At 44.8% G+C, this 13,787-nt stretch overlaps 1 protein-coding gene across 3 annotated transcripts in view; it reads right to left on the bottom strand.

Annotated features, from left to right (window-relative positions):
- The window catches only part of CEP164 (centrosomal protein 164), a 70,441-nt gene extending 64,500 nt beyond the window's left edge, over nucleotides 1-5,941 (bottom strand). For all 3 annotated transcript variants that reach the window (XM_053594777.1, XM_053594778.1, XM_053594779.1), the window contains exon 1: nucleotides 5,829-5,941. The gene's annotated coding sequence lies outside the window, so the exon portion shown is untranslated. The remainder of the gene's footprint in view (nucleotides 1-5,828) is intronic.
- Nucleotides 5,942-13,787: the final 7,846 nt, after the last annotated feature.

Genomic DNA, 13,787 nt, shown 5'->3' with positions numbered 1-13,787 from the left:
GGTAGGAAACCATGAGACAGTCTAGGTGACAGATAGTAACCTTAGATCTGCTATGGCAAATAAATGACACATGTCTTAATATTTCCCTCCAGGCTTACAACCACGAGGGACGTCACTGGGCAATCATGGCACCCTAAACACTAAACATGGCCTCAGAAACCTCAATATCATGTCCCAGGTAGCAGTTACCAACAGATCACATGAGGCCCGAGGAGACCTACTTGCCAACTGGCCTGAGACCCTCTATGAGCCACAGAGTTGTGGGGAGGGTCCTCCAACTACACTCGTCCATCTCTTGCCTACCCTGGAATCTAGCAAAAAAAAAAAAAAAAAAGGTGGCTCATACACCTCCTTCAGGAAGCCTTCCCAGCTAACCTCATCCTCTCCTGTCAACCCAGAACTACTTCAGAACTGAGCCTGCAAATTTCCTGTGTACACATGAATACTTCTCTCAATATTAATTTGCTGATGAAATAGATTCTACCCCTGTTGTAAAACCACAAACTTTTGCGGGCCATGCCTGCTCTTCTTGGATTTTCCAACCACACCTAAAATAAGCCTGTGTAAACTGCAGGTGCTCAGTCATTGCTGTAAGCTACTAACACAGACCTAAAGGATCTCAGGAGCTGGAAAAAACCCATAGTAGCTTCAGTCCAAGTTCCCTTGCCAGGCTTAATTTTCCTTCTCTGTGCTGTAAGTAACAAGATACACAGTGGTCAAAGCACTAGCTTTGGGACAGAAAACCTGGATTCAAATCCCAACGCTCTCACTTACCAGGTGTATGACCTTAGGCAAGGTACTTCACCTCTCTTAGCCTGCATAACCTCATAAGCACAATTCAAACAATCATGAGAATCTATGTCAAAAGGCTGTTTGAGAGTGAAATGAGATAATAGTTGTAAAGTGCTTAGCACAGTGCCTGGTATACAAAAAATGTCAAGTAAGTTTAGCTAGTATTACTGATGTTATTGCCAATTCCATAGTTTTGATAATGCTTACTGTTAAAAAGTCTTTCTAATACTAAGACAATAATCAGTTTCAAAGATATGACCCCTGATTTGTTAAGTCCTGCCCTCTGCTCCATGGATAGCACCCAAGGACTCCCTAGCTAGGCTAAGCACTCCTGGTTCTCCTCCATCTAGTACACATTACGTTTCTCAGTCCTTCAATTCTGTCATCCTCCTCCTCTCTACTTTGTCAGCACACCACGGAGTTTTGCATACCCACATGCTAACATAGCATATACACTCATATGCATAAGTAGGATTCCCTATATATGTATTTATCTCTTCCACTCTACTGCAACAACTATAAACAAGGTTCATCACAGAGAAGGTTTACTGAAGAAGGCATTGGGGAGAAGGTGGAAGACATTAGCGTTGATAATGTAGTGATAGTTGATAGTAGTTGATAATGTAGAGTTGGTAATGAGCACAGATTTTAGAACATTCTTGGCTTTGAATCGTAGCTCTGCCTCTTACTAGCCGTCAAGGTTGCCTCAATTTTCTCATCTATAAAATGGGGATTAAAACAATGGCTATCTCAAAGGATTGTAAGGATTAAATGATTCAATACAAGAGCTTAAAACATAGTAACAGGCTGGGGGCAGTGGCTCACGCCTGTAATCACAGCACTTTGGGAGGCGGAGGTGGGCATATCACCTGAGCTCACAAGTTTGAGACCAGCCCGAGCTAGAGCGAGACACCCATCTCTAAAAATAGCCCAGCATTGTGGCAGGAGCCTATAGTCCCAGCTACTTGGGAGGCTGAGGCAAGAGAATCACTTGAGGCCAAGAGTTAGAAGTTGCTGTGAGCTATGACACCAGGACACTCTACCGGGGGCGACAAAGTGAGACTCTGTCTCAAAAAACACACACACACACACACACAAAAAAAAAAAAAAAAAAAAAAAAAACAGGGCAGAGCCTGTGGTTCAGTCGGTAAGGAGCCAGCCCCATACACTAAGGGTGGCAGGTTCAAACCCGGCCCCAGCCAAACTGCAACAAAAAAATAGCCGGGCATTGTGGCAGGTGCCTGTAGTCCCAGCTACTTGGGAGGCTGAGGCAAGAGAATCGCTTAAGCCCAGAAGTTGGAGGTTGCTGTGAGCTGTGTGATGCCATGGCACTCTACCGAGGGCCATAAAGTGAGACCCTGTCTCTACAAAAAAAAAAAATAAATAAAAATAAGAGCTCAATAAATGTTAGGCATTATTATTATTCATGTATTTAAAGGGATTATTTACATATTCAAAGGGCTTATTATTCCAGAGCACAGATCGTACACCAGGGAATATAACTTAAGGTCAGACATTTAATAATTACTTATTGAACACTTGGGTCAGGCACCATTCTATGTGTTAGAGCTACACGCCTGATTACACATGGCCCTGAACTCAATCTCAGCCTAGCTGGGAAGCCAAACATGTAAACACAGACCACATGATACGGTAGACATATTAAAGGAAGTGACAATAATATATAACAAAACACGAAGGTAAGGGCAGCTAGCCTCACTTTGGAAGATCAGGAAAAGCATCACAGAGTAAGGACCACTGAGATGGTTCTTGAAGGATAAGCAGGAGCTCATCAGGATAACAGGAGTGAGAGAATTTCAGGCAGACGGAACAGCATGCACAAAGGGAAAGATGCAAGAAAGCGTAGGGTGGGTACAGAGACAACAATAAAAGCTAATAGTCACCCAACACTTCTTAAGTGCCAGCAACTGTACTGGGTGCATATATACACCATCTCACCTCATCCTCATTTTTCAATAAGAAAGGTGAGGCTTAGCAAGCTTAAGAAAAAAAAAAAAACTTGCCCAAGGTTTCACAGCTAGTAAATTAGTACAGCAGAATATGCACACACCGGCTTGGTGCCTGTGGCTCAAGCGGCTAAGGTGCCAGCCACATACACCTGAGCTGGTGGGTTCAAATCCATCCTGGGCCTGCCAAACAACAATGACAGCTGCAACCAAAAAATAGCCAGGTGTTGTGGTGGGTGCCTGTAGTCCCAGCTACTTGGGAAGTTGAAGCAGGAGAATTTCTTGAGCCCAGGAGTTGCTGTGAGCTGTGATACCACAGCTCTCTACCCAGAGTGACAGTTTGAAGCTCTGTCTCAAAAAAAAAAAAGACACAGCTCCCTACCCAGAGTGACAGCTTGAAGCTCTGTCTCAAAAAAAAAAAAAAAAGAATATGCACACATCTACATCCACCTGACTCTAAAGCTGGAGCACTTATCCACTCTGACATGATAGGACTACAAGGGACAATGGAGGAGCGGCAGGAGAGAGCTCTAGAAAGGAATGCATATTACAAAGGGCCTGGAAGGAATGAGACACTATCACCCTGTACATAAGGAGAGGCCATCACAGGATTTCACACAGGAGACTGGCATCATTAGATCTGAAGTGGACAAAGACGATTCTAGCCAGGCACAGTGACATGCACCTGTAGTCCCAGATACTCACAAGGCTAAGATAGGGGGATTGCTTGAGGCCAGAAGTTCAAGACTGCAGTGAAGAGCCACTGCACTCCAGCCTGTACAACACAGTAAGACACTGTGCCTAATTAAGTAATTAATAAATAATATAAGAGCCTGTAGTCCCAGCTACTTGGGAGACTGAGGCAAGAGAATCCCTTAAGCCCAAGAGTTTGAGGTTGCCGTGAGCTGTGATGCTACAGCACTCTACCGAGGATGACATGGTGAGACTGTGTCAAAAAATAAAATAAAATAAAATATGGGCGGTGCCTGTGGCTCAGGGAGCAGGGCACTGGCCCCATATACTGAGAGTGGTGGGTTTGAACCTGGCCCCAGCCAAACTGCCACAACAACAAAAAAAATAGCCAGCGTTGTGGTGGGCGCCAGTAGTCCCAGCTACTCGGGAGGCTGAGGCAAGAGATTCGCCTAAGCCCAGGAGCCACAGCACTCTACCAAAGCTGATAAAGTGAGACTCTGTCCCACAAAAATAAATAAAATAAAATAATAAATAAATAAGAAAGGATGATGCAGACAGCTGTGTAAGAAAGAACTATTAAGAGGAGGGCAAGAGGCTCGGCACCTGTAGCTCAGTGGTTACGACACCAGGCACATACACTGGGGCTGACAGGTTCGAACCCAGCCCAGGCCTGCTAAACAACAAGTACAACAACAATAAAAAATAGCTGGGCATTGTGGTGGGCACCTGTAGTCTCAGCTACTTGGGAGGCTGAGGCAAGAGAATCACTTAAGCCCAAGAGTTTGGGGTTGCTGTGAGCTGTGATGCCATGGCACTCTGGCACTCTTCTACTCTTCTGAGGGCAACATGGTGAGGTTCCGTCTCAGGGAAAAAAAAAGAGAAGGACAAGAACCGAGGCAGAGAGATAACTTAGGAAGTTATCCTGAAAGCACAGGTCAGAAATTGTGAATTAAGTCAGTAGCTATGAAAATAGAAATGAAGGGCCAAGATTCTGGGGGAATTAGGAGGCAGAACAGGACTTGATATACCTCACAAGTGAGGGGCAGGAAGGAGGGAAATCAGAGCACTTATCTGTTCACTTTGCTCAACTGGCAGCACTACTTTAAGGGGTAGGGAACCTGCAGCCTTCTGACTTTAAGATTGTTCTTTTTTAAGCACCAAAGGAGCCAAGAAAAGTTTGATCTTTCTCTGCTGCACCCCTTTTAATAAAAAGACTTGTTCTGTAAAATTTGACTTCAGTCAAAAAGCCACAGACTCAAGAATCCAGAAGGCTGCCTGGCCGCGGTGGCTCGTGCCTGTAATCCCAGCACTCTGGTAGACCAAGGTGGGGGTCGCCTAAGCTCATGAGTGAGAGACCAGCCTGACCTAGAGCAAGACCCCATCTCTGAAAAAACAGCCGGGCATTGTGGTGAGCACCTGTAGTACCAGCTACTCAGGAGGCTGAGGCAAGAGAATCGCTTGAGCCCAAGACTTTGAGGTTGCTGTGAGCTGTGATGCCATGGCACTGTCCGAGGCAACAAAGTGAGACTTTGTCTCAAAAAAAAGGGATCCAGGAGGCTACATGTTCTCCATCCTGCATCCAGCAAATGTTTTCTGTATATATGAGATTAATGAATTCCACGTGTAGACCAGACCGAGTGAGTGAATGGTTAAGTCCTTCACTGAGATAGGAAATACAAGAGGAGGCACAGACCTGGGGGAGCAAGGAAGGTTGCAGGCCTGAGCTAGGAAAGAAGTCTGGCTGAAAAGTATCTTGGGGAATCACTACTGACTAGATGTTAACTGAAATTTGGGGTGAAACCACCTGAACATGAAGTGTGCTGAGCATAAAGGCCTGCAAAGGACTAAATTAGGAGCACTAGGACTAAATTAGGAGCACTAGGAGAGAGAAGGTCCTATAGGCCAAGGGAAGTGAGCGGTTCCAGATAGGGAGATGTGTGAAAAGAAAACAAAAAACTTTCCAAGATCCTCAGCGACCAAAAGATGACATAATATTGAGCTAGCCCCAGATTCGGACATGGGGGCAGCTTCCCACACGAGGACGTTCAAGCAAGGATCTGAAGGCCGGGCTTGCACGCTATGAACCGGACGAGAACACCAGCCCCCTGCGAGTTCGCGGGCGTCCAGCGCCCCGGCTCCCGCGCCCCGGCTCGCCGCGCACTCACCGCCAGGCCCCTAGCCCAGCGCCCCCGCCGCCCACTCCGGAGCAGGGCGAGGTGACATTACACACAGAGGCACTCTCGTCCCGCAGCTCCTTTTCACTTTTTCCCTCGTTCCCGCCCACTCTGGTGCACATCCAGCTCTTTGGCACACGAGTGTGCCTCAGCTCCCCCCGCAACCCTTCTCTCCGCCACCAGACTACCTGGAAGTCCTCACCTATCCGCTACCCCGGGAAGTTCTGGGCGACGGTTCCGGGGTCTGCGCAGCCTTCCCAGCACCACCCCGGCACCCCGCTTCCAGGGACGCCGGGGTGTTGCCCTGCAGCGGCCAACAACCACTTCCGGAAAGGGTATAAACCTAGCAACTGAGAGTCCCGCCTCTACCGGCAGCCGATAGGTCACTGGCTGAGAGCTCTGGCATTGGATTGGTTTGAGGCCCCGTCAGGTCACGCAGGAGCTAGGCAATTTGTTTCCCGTTGCACGATGGGAAGTGTAGTTTAAGGTGGTTGATAGTCGTCCCTAGAGGTTTTAAAAGGAACCCTCAATTTAAAAATAGCCGGGCGTTGTGGCCCGCGTGGAGTCCTACCTACTCCGGAGGCTGAGACAAGAGAATCACTTGAGCCCAAGAGTTTGCGGTTGCTGTGAACTAGAAGCCACGCACTCTACTGAGGGTGACAAAGTGAGACTCTGTCTCAAAAAAGAAAAAATAGATACACGTATAAGGACAATTTCTTCCAGGAGTAAAGAAGGACCAATTCGTAGTATTTATCGTGATGTCAATTATCCAAAGTAATCTATTGATCACCATTTTTCAGTAGTGTGATTAACATCAAGTGAATAATACAGTGATTGTCAATAATCAACCCATTAAGCCTATAATGAACAAAAGAAATGCAAAGTAAGATAATGAAGACCATCCCATCTCCCAAAAAACTGGCTGTCCTGCGTTCCAATTAAATCAATAAGCATGTCCAGGCATTGTGGCTCTCGCCTGTAATCCTAGCACTCTGAGCGGCCAAGGCAAGGGGATTGCTTGAGCTCAGGAGTTCAAGATCAGCCTGAGCAACAGCAAGACCCCGTCTCCACTAAAAACAGAAAAATTAGCCGTGCATCATGGCGGGAGCTTGTAGTCCAGCTACCCAGGAAGCTGAGGCAAAAAGATTGCCTGAGCCCAGGAGTTTGAGGTTGCAGTAAGCTATGATGATGCCATGGCACTCTACCCAGGGCAAGAGAATGAGACTGTCTCCAAAAACCAAAAATAATAATAAGCACCTGAACAGAAGTTAGACTTTATTTTCCACTATCCATCTTTTCACCGGACACAAGTTTGCATGTCTGCAAGTAGACAATAGTAATGCTGTCCTAATTATTTCAAAGGGTGTGTTGAAGAAGAAAAAAAGTGACACAATATATAGCCCCTCCACACACTGGCAGAAAGGCTACTGCTAATGACAGTTGCCTTACATGGAGGGCAAATCTTCCTTTCTCTCATGTTACCACCCTCCTTGAGAAGTTAAGAGGGACAAAGACAGCTCTAGCTATAACATCAGTGGGAAAACTGGAAAACAGAAAAGTGAATATATTGTTAATTGAAAAGGAGAATGGTGAGGCCAAGGACCTTGAGCCTCTCCTGACAGATTCTAGAGACACAGCTGACTCATACTCACTCCTGAGATTAGTCCCCACACTACTCAGAGCCTGATCACAGAATAAGGAACTTAGATTGTTGATCCTGTAGATCCCAAGCCAGGTATCCAGAACATACTCCTTGTGAAAGTTGTCAGATCAAAATGGAGCCGCTTTTGTTAAAACCCTGACTAATGGAACCAAGGAAGGCCGTGAAAGAGGGTTCTCATGCATGAATGCTTAATGGCAAGAACCATCACAATCCTAGCACCTTGGGAGGTCAAAGTGGATCTCTTGAGGCCAGGTGTTCAAGACCAGCCTGCACAACATCATGAGACCTTATTTCTAAAAAAAATTTAAAATTAGCCATGGATGGTGGTGTATACCTGTATTCCTACCTACCAGGAAGATTGCTTGAGCCCAGGAGTTCAATGTTGCTGAGAGCTATGATCAAGCCATTTCACTGCAGCCTGGGCAATGGAGCAAGACCTTGTCTCTAAAGAAATAAGGCTGGGAGAGGTGGCTTAAACCTGTAATCCTAGCACTCTGGGTGGCCGAAGCAAAAAGATTGCTTAAGCCCCGGCTCAAGACTAGCCTGAGCAACACAGCCAAACCACGTCTCTGTGAACAAAAAATTTAAAGTCCTAACTACTAAGGAGGCATCCTCCTGCCTAGGAGTTCAAGCCTGCAGTGAGCTATGATCAGACCACCTTACTCCAACTTAGGTGACAGCAAAACTCTGTCTCTAAAAATAAATAAATAGGGTCAGAACCTGTAGCCCAGTGGTTACAGCGCCAGCCATATACACTGAGGCTGGCAGGTTCAAATCCGGCCCAGGCCAGCTAAACAACAATGACTACTGCAACAAAAAATAGCCAAGCATTGTGGCGGGCACCTGTGGTCCCAGCTACTTGGGAGGCTGAGGCAGTAGAATCTCTTAAGCCTAAGAGTTTGAGGTTGCTGTGAGGTTTGATGCCATGGCACTCTACCCAGGGCAACATAGTAAGACTCTGTGTCAAAAAATATATAAAATAAAAATTTAAGGCTGGGCACCCCTAGCTCAGTGGTTAGGGCACTAACACAACAACAACAACAAAAAAAATAACCAGGCATTGTGGTGGGTGCCTGTAGTCCCAGCTGCTTGGGAGGCTGAGACAAGACAATTGCTTAAGCCCAAGAGTCTGAGGTTGCTGTAAGCTGTGACGCCACAGCACTCTACTGAGGGTGACATAATGAGACTCTATCTCAAAAAAATAAAAATAAAAAAATTTTGGTTGATTTTTTTTAAATCAACCAAATAAAATCAATTTGGTTGATTTTAATTGCCAACATTTGTGTTTTAATAAATTTATTTCAGGTTAATTTGAGGATACAAATAACCAGGTCAAAATATTTGATTTTGTTAGGTAGAGTCCCTCTTGTGATCATGTTCCACACACAAAAGGTGCGCCAAAGACCCCCCCCCATGCCCATTCCGTGAGAGCACCCAGACCCCGCTTGCCAACATTTTTAACTTTTGTCTTTTAGTACGAGTTCCTTTCTCTCTCCTGGGAAGAGCTAATAAAATAAGAGATACTATGGGATTAATGGGATTATCCACGCACAGATACACAATTTGCATTTTATCAGGTTTCCCCATAGGTTTGTACTCAGAAATACAAACCAATTTATAAAATGCCCTTAGGCAACGTAATTAAGAAAATAAGTCTTGCGAGAGGGGAGGAATAATAAAATGATACACTAATTGATTTACCGGTAGTATACCCAATGAATGAAGAAGAGAGAGGATTTCACTCATTATAGGTCATCTTCCACAATCAGGGATAAACCTTTAAAGGTGATTTTTCAAAGATGGAGAGGAATTGATGACAAAATTTTTCCGGGCACTTAGGTCAGAAACTCCATTGTTAGAGCTGTTTCTTACAACTCAAAACTCAACAGAAAAAAAAAAAACACCTGATTTTAAAATGGGCAAAAGATCATTTCTTAATAGAAGATGTTCCAATGAACAGGTACATGGGAAAAAATGTTCAACATCAAGTGTCTCACACCTATAATCGTAGCAATCTAGGAGGTGGCTGGATGGCTTGAGTTCTGGAGTTTGAGACTACCCTGAGCCAGAGCAAGACCCTGTCTCTACTAAAAATAGAAAAATTAGCCAGCCATAGTGGACAGGCTCTTGTAGTCCCAGCTACGCAGAGAGGCTAAGGCAAGAGAATCACATGAACTCAGGAGTTCGAGGTTTCTGTGAGCTATGACTCCAGGGCACTCTACCCAGGGAGACACAGTGAAACACTGTCTCAAAAAAATAAAAAATTAAATTAAATAAATAAATAATAAAAATGTTCGATATCAGACAGCGCCTGTGGCTCAAAGGGGTAGGGTGCTGGCCCCACATGCCGGAGGTGGTAGATTCAAACCCAGCCCCGGCCAAAAACTGCAAAAAAAAAAAAAAAAAAAAATGTTCAATATCACCAATAATCAGAGAAATGCAAATCAAAATCATTTTGAAAAGCCACCTCACTCCACTTAGAATGGCTATAATAAAAGAGGCAAAAAACAAAAAAACTGGATGGAGCCTGTGACTCAGTGGGTAGGGCACCGGCCCCATATGCCGAGGGTGGCAGGTTCGAACCCACCCCTGGCCAAACTGCAACAAAAAAATAGCCGGGCGTTGTGGCGGGCACCTGTAGTCCCATCTACTCAGAAGGCTGAGGCAAGAGAATCGCCTAAGCCCAGGAGCTGGAGGTTTAAAAAAAAAAAAAAAAAACTACGTGTGGTGCATATGTAGAGAAAAGGGAACTTTTATACACTGTTGGTAGGATTGTAAATTGCTACAGCCACAATGGAAAACTGTACGGCAATTCCTCAAAAAACTAAAAATAGAACTACCATATAATTTAGCAATCCCGCTACTGGGTATACAAGAGTTTGACAATTAAATTCACAAACTCATACTAGAAAAAGTGCTGCATACCTCACTCGTGACGATCACCATGATCACCTTTAATGGACTTCCCTTGGGCAGCTATGCACAGACACCAGCATCTAGTCCACTCTGCAAAGCAATTTGGAATGGCCGGGCGTTGTGGCGGGCGCCTGTAGTTCCAACTGCTTGGGAGGCTGAGGCAAGAGAATCGCTTAAGCCCAAAAGCTTGAGCTTGAGCCACAGCACTCTACGGAGGGTGACATAGTAAGACTCTGTCTCAAAAGAAAAGCAATTTGGGAACTCTTTTCCTAGAATGCCCATCAGAGCTTCACTATACAAGGCCTGACAACTAAGTTCTCAAACTTGCCGCAAAGCACGCATGTTGGCAGTACTGTACAACAACTGGGTAAAGTTTCATAACCTTGGCACATCAGTGTGTCACAGCTGTGTTCATGTTTATGTACAGCAAGGTCTTTTGAATGGCATTCATTATTGTTTTTATTTTTTCATTTTATTTTTTTTTTTAGAGACAGAGTCTCACTTTATTGCCCTTGGTAGAGTGCCATGGCGTCACAGCTCACAGCAACCTCTAACTCCTGGGCTTAGCTGATTCTCTTGCCTCAGCCTGCTGAGTAGCTGGGACTACAGGTGCCTGCCACAACACCTGGCAGTTTTTAGAGATGAGGTCTTGCTCTGACTCAGGCTGGTCTCAAAACTGTGAGCTCAGGCAATCCACCCACCTTGGCCTTCCAGAGTGCTAGCATTACAGGCATGACCCACCACACCCCGCCAGTAGAATATATTTTTTAGGGCAGCGCCTGTGGCTCAGTGAGTAGGGTGCCAGCCCCATATACCGAGGATGGTGGGTTCAAACCCGGCCCCGGCCAAACTGCAACAAAAAAATACCCGGGCGTTGTGGTGGGCGCCTGTAGTCCCAGCTTCTCAGGAGGCTAAGGTAAGAAAATCACCTAAGCCCAGGAGCTAGAGGTTGCTGTGAGCTGTGACGCCACAGCACTCTATCCAGGGCAACAAAGTGAGACTCTGTCTGTAAAAAAAAAAAAAAAAATAGAATACATTTTTTAAAGGAGTTGACTCCATAAAAGCCGAGAGTAGAACAGTAGTTACCAGAGGCTGGGGAAGGGAAAGGATGGGAGAGTTTGGTCAATAGGCACAAATTTACAATTACATAGAAAGAATGGGTTCTGGTGTTCTGTTACATAGTAGGGTGACAATAATTAAAAGTAAGATATGGTAGTAGAGACAGGGTCTCACTCTTGGCTCAGGCTGGTCTCAAACTCCTGAGCTCAAGAGATCTTCCCACCTCAGCTTCCCAGAGTGCAAGGATTACAGGCCTGAGCCATAATCTCCCTTTCTTAAAGTCAACTGGAACATATAACCTAACCTAATCACAAGAGTGTATCCCACCATGTTCACAGTCCCACGGGATGTGCACACCAGAGGGCAAAAATTTGAGAGACACATTAGACTTCCGCCCACCACAGTCCGAGAATAATAATTGTATTATTTCAGATTTTTTAGATTTTTGTTAAAGTTTATTTTATGACTAATGATATGATCCGTCTTGGAATTTTTTTAATTTTAATTTTATTTTATTTAAATAGGTTTACGGAGTGGGCAGCACCTGTTGCTCAGTGAGTGGGGCGCCAGCCCCATATACGGAGGGTGGTGGGTTTGAATCTAAGTTCCATAAAGACAGAGATTTTTGCCTGTTTTATATATTGTTCTACCACCCCCAAGTAGCTGGGAGTACCTGTGCCTACCACCATGCCAGGCTATCTTTAGAGAGGGGGTTTTGCTCCTGCTCAGGCTGGTCTTGAACTCCTGAGCTCAAGCAATTCACACACCCCTGCCTCCCAGAGTGTTAGGATTACAAACATGAGCCACCATGGCCTTTTATTCATTTTTCTATCAGATTGTTTGGGATTTATATTGATTTGTAGAAGTTCTTGTAGAACTTTGTAGAAGCTGTATACTATGTATTATAGACATTAACATTTTGCCTCTCTATTGTGTGGCAAACATTTCCTCGTCTGTGGCTTACCTTTTAATTTTGTGAATGTCTTTTTTCTCAGTAGTTGCAGTAGTAATAATGCTAATAGCTGTCCTTTATTGAACATTTACAATATGCCAGACACCATTCTAAGTGCTTTAAGTGAATTACCTCATTGAATTCTTACATTATGAGGTTTGTACTATCTTTTTCCCATTTTGGGGGGGAGGGACTCAAGCGATTCTCTTGCCCCAGCCTCCCAACTAGATGGGACTACAGCCACCCACCACAACGCCCAGCTGTTTTCAGAGATGAGGTCTTGCTTTGGCTCAGGCTAGTCTTGAACCTATGAGCTCAGGCAATTCACACGCCTCAGCCTCCCAGAGTGCTAGGATTACAGGTGTGAGCCATCGCTCCTGGCCCTCTTTTCCCTATTTTACAAACGAGAAAAATGATGCACAAAAAGGTCAGGTAACCAGCCTGGGGTCTCCCAGTTACTGGACTAGGGAGAACTAGAATCGAAATACTGGCAGTATTGGAATACTCATGATTTTACAGAACTTTTAAATATTTAAGCAATCAAACAGATCCAATTTTAAGTGGGCACTTCTGTGTGGGAGTTTTTTAGTCTTGGGGCGGGGGTGTTTAGAGATAAGGTCTCTCTCTGTGGCCCAGGCTGGAGTGCAGTGGCTTAATGATATATAGCTCACTATAACCTCAAACTTCTGGGCTCAAGTGATCCTCCTGCCTCAGCCTCCAGAGTAGTTGGGCTTGCTGGTGCCCGCCACTGCAAACAGCTACCTTTCCTGTTGGGGGGAGGGTGGTTTTTGTTGTTGTTTTGTCTTCTAGACTTTGTTGAGAAGACCTTCTTTTTTTGTTTGAGACAGAGCCTCAAGTTGTTGCTCTGGGTAGAGTGCCGTGGCATCACAGCTCATGGCAACCTCCTACTCCTGGGCTCAAGCAATTCTCCTACCTCTGTGTCCCACGTAGCTGGGACTACAGGCACCCGCCACAATGCCCGGCTATTTTTTTGGTTGCAGCCGTCATCGTTGTTTGGCGGGCCCAGGCTGGATTTGAACCTGCCAGCTCAGGTGTATGTGGCTGGTGCCTTAGCTGCTTGAGCCACAGGCACTAAGCCAAGAAGACCTTCTTTAACATAACATTATGAAACTATTCTTCTATTTTTCTGTAGTTTTGTTTTTAATGCTAAGCTATTTGATATATCTGGAGTTTATTTTTAGGTGAGGTAAAGATTTGGTGTTCTTTCCTTCCAAATGAATTGTCAAATGTCCCAACTACAGTTATTGAATAATACATCTATTTTCCTAAAATATGAATTCCATCTCTGTCATGTGCACAATTCCCATACATACATTGATCTATTGATTTTTATATTTTTAACTTGTGTCTAATCATCTCATTGGTTAATATATTCTATTCGTATCATAAAATCTGCAAATAATGATTCCTTTGCCTTCTAATATTTATAGCACTTGTTCCATTTTCTTGTCTTATTGAGTTAACCAGATTGATCTAAACTGTGTGGGATAAGGGTGGTGATAATGACTTTCCCTTTCCTAAGCTTGACTTTAGTGGGAATAACTTGTTCT

This window comes from Nycticebus coucang, chromosome 6, assembly GCF_027406575.1.
Source record: "Nycticebus coucang isolate mNycCou1 chromosome 6, mNycCou1.pri, whole genome shotgun sequence".
NCBI lineage: Eukaryota > Metazoa > Chordata > Mammalia > Primates > Lorisidae > Nycticebus > Nycticebus coucang.
Note: the sequence above shows the minus strand (reverse complement) of the source record. Positions and strands in the feature narration are given on the sequence as shown.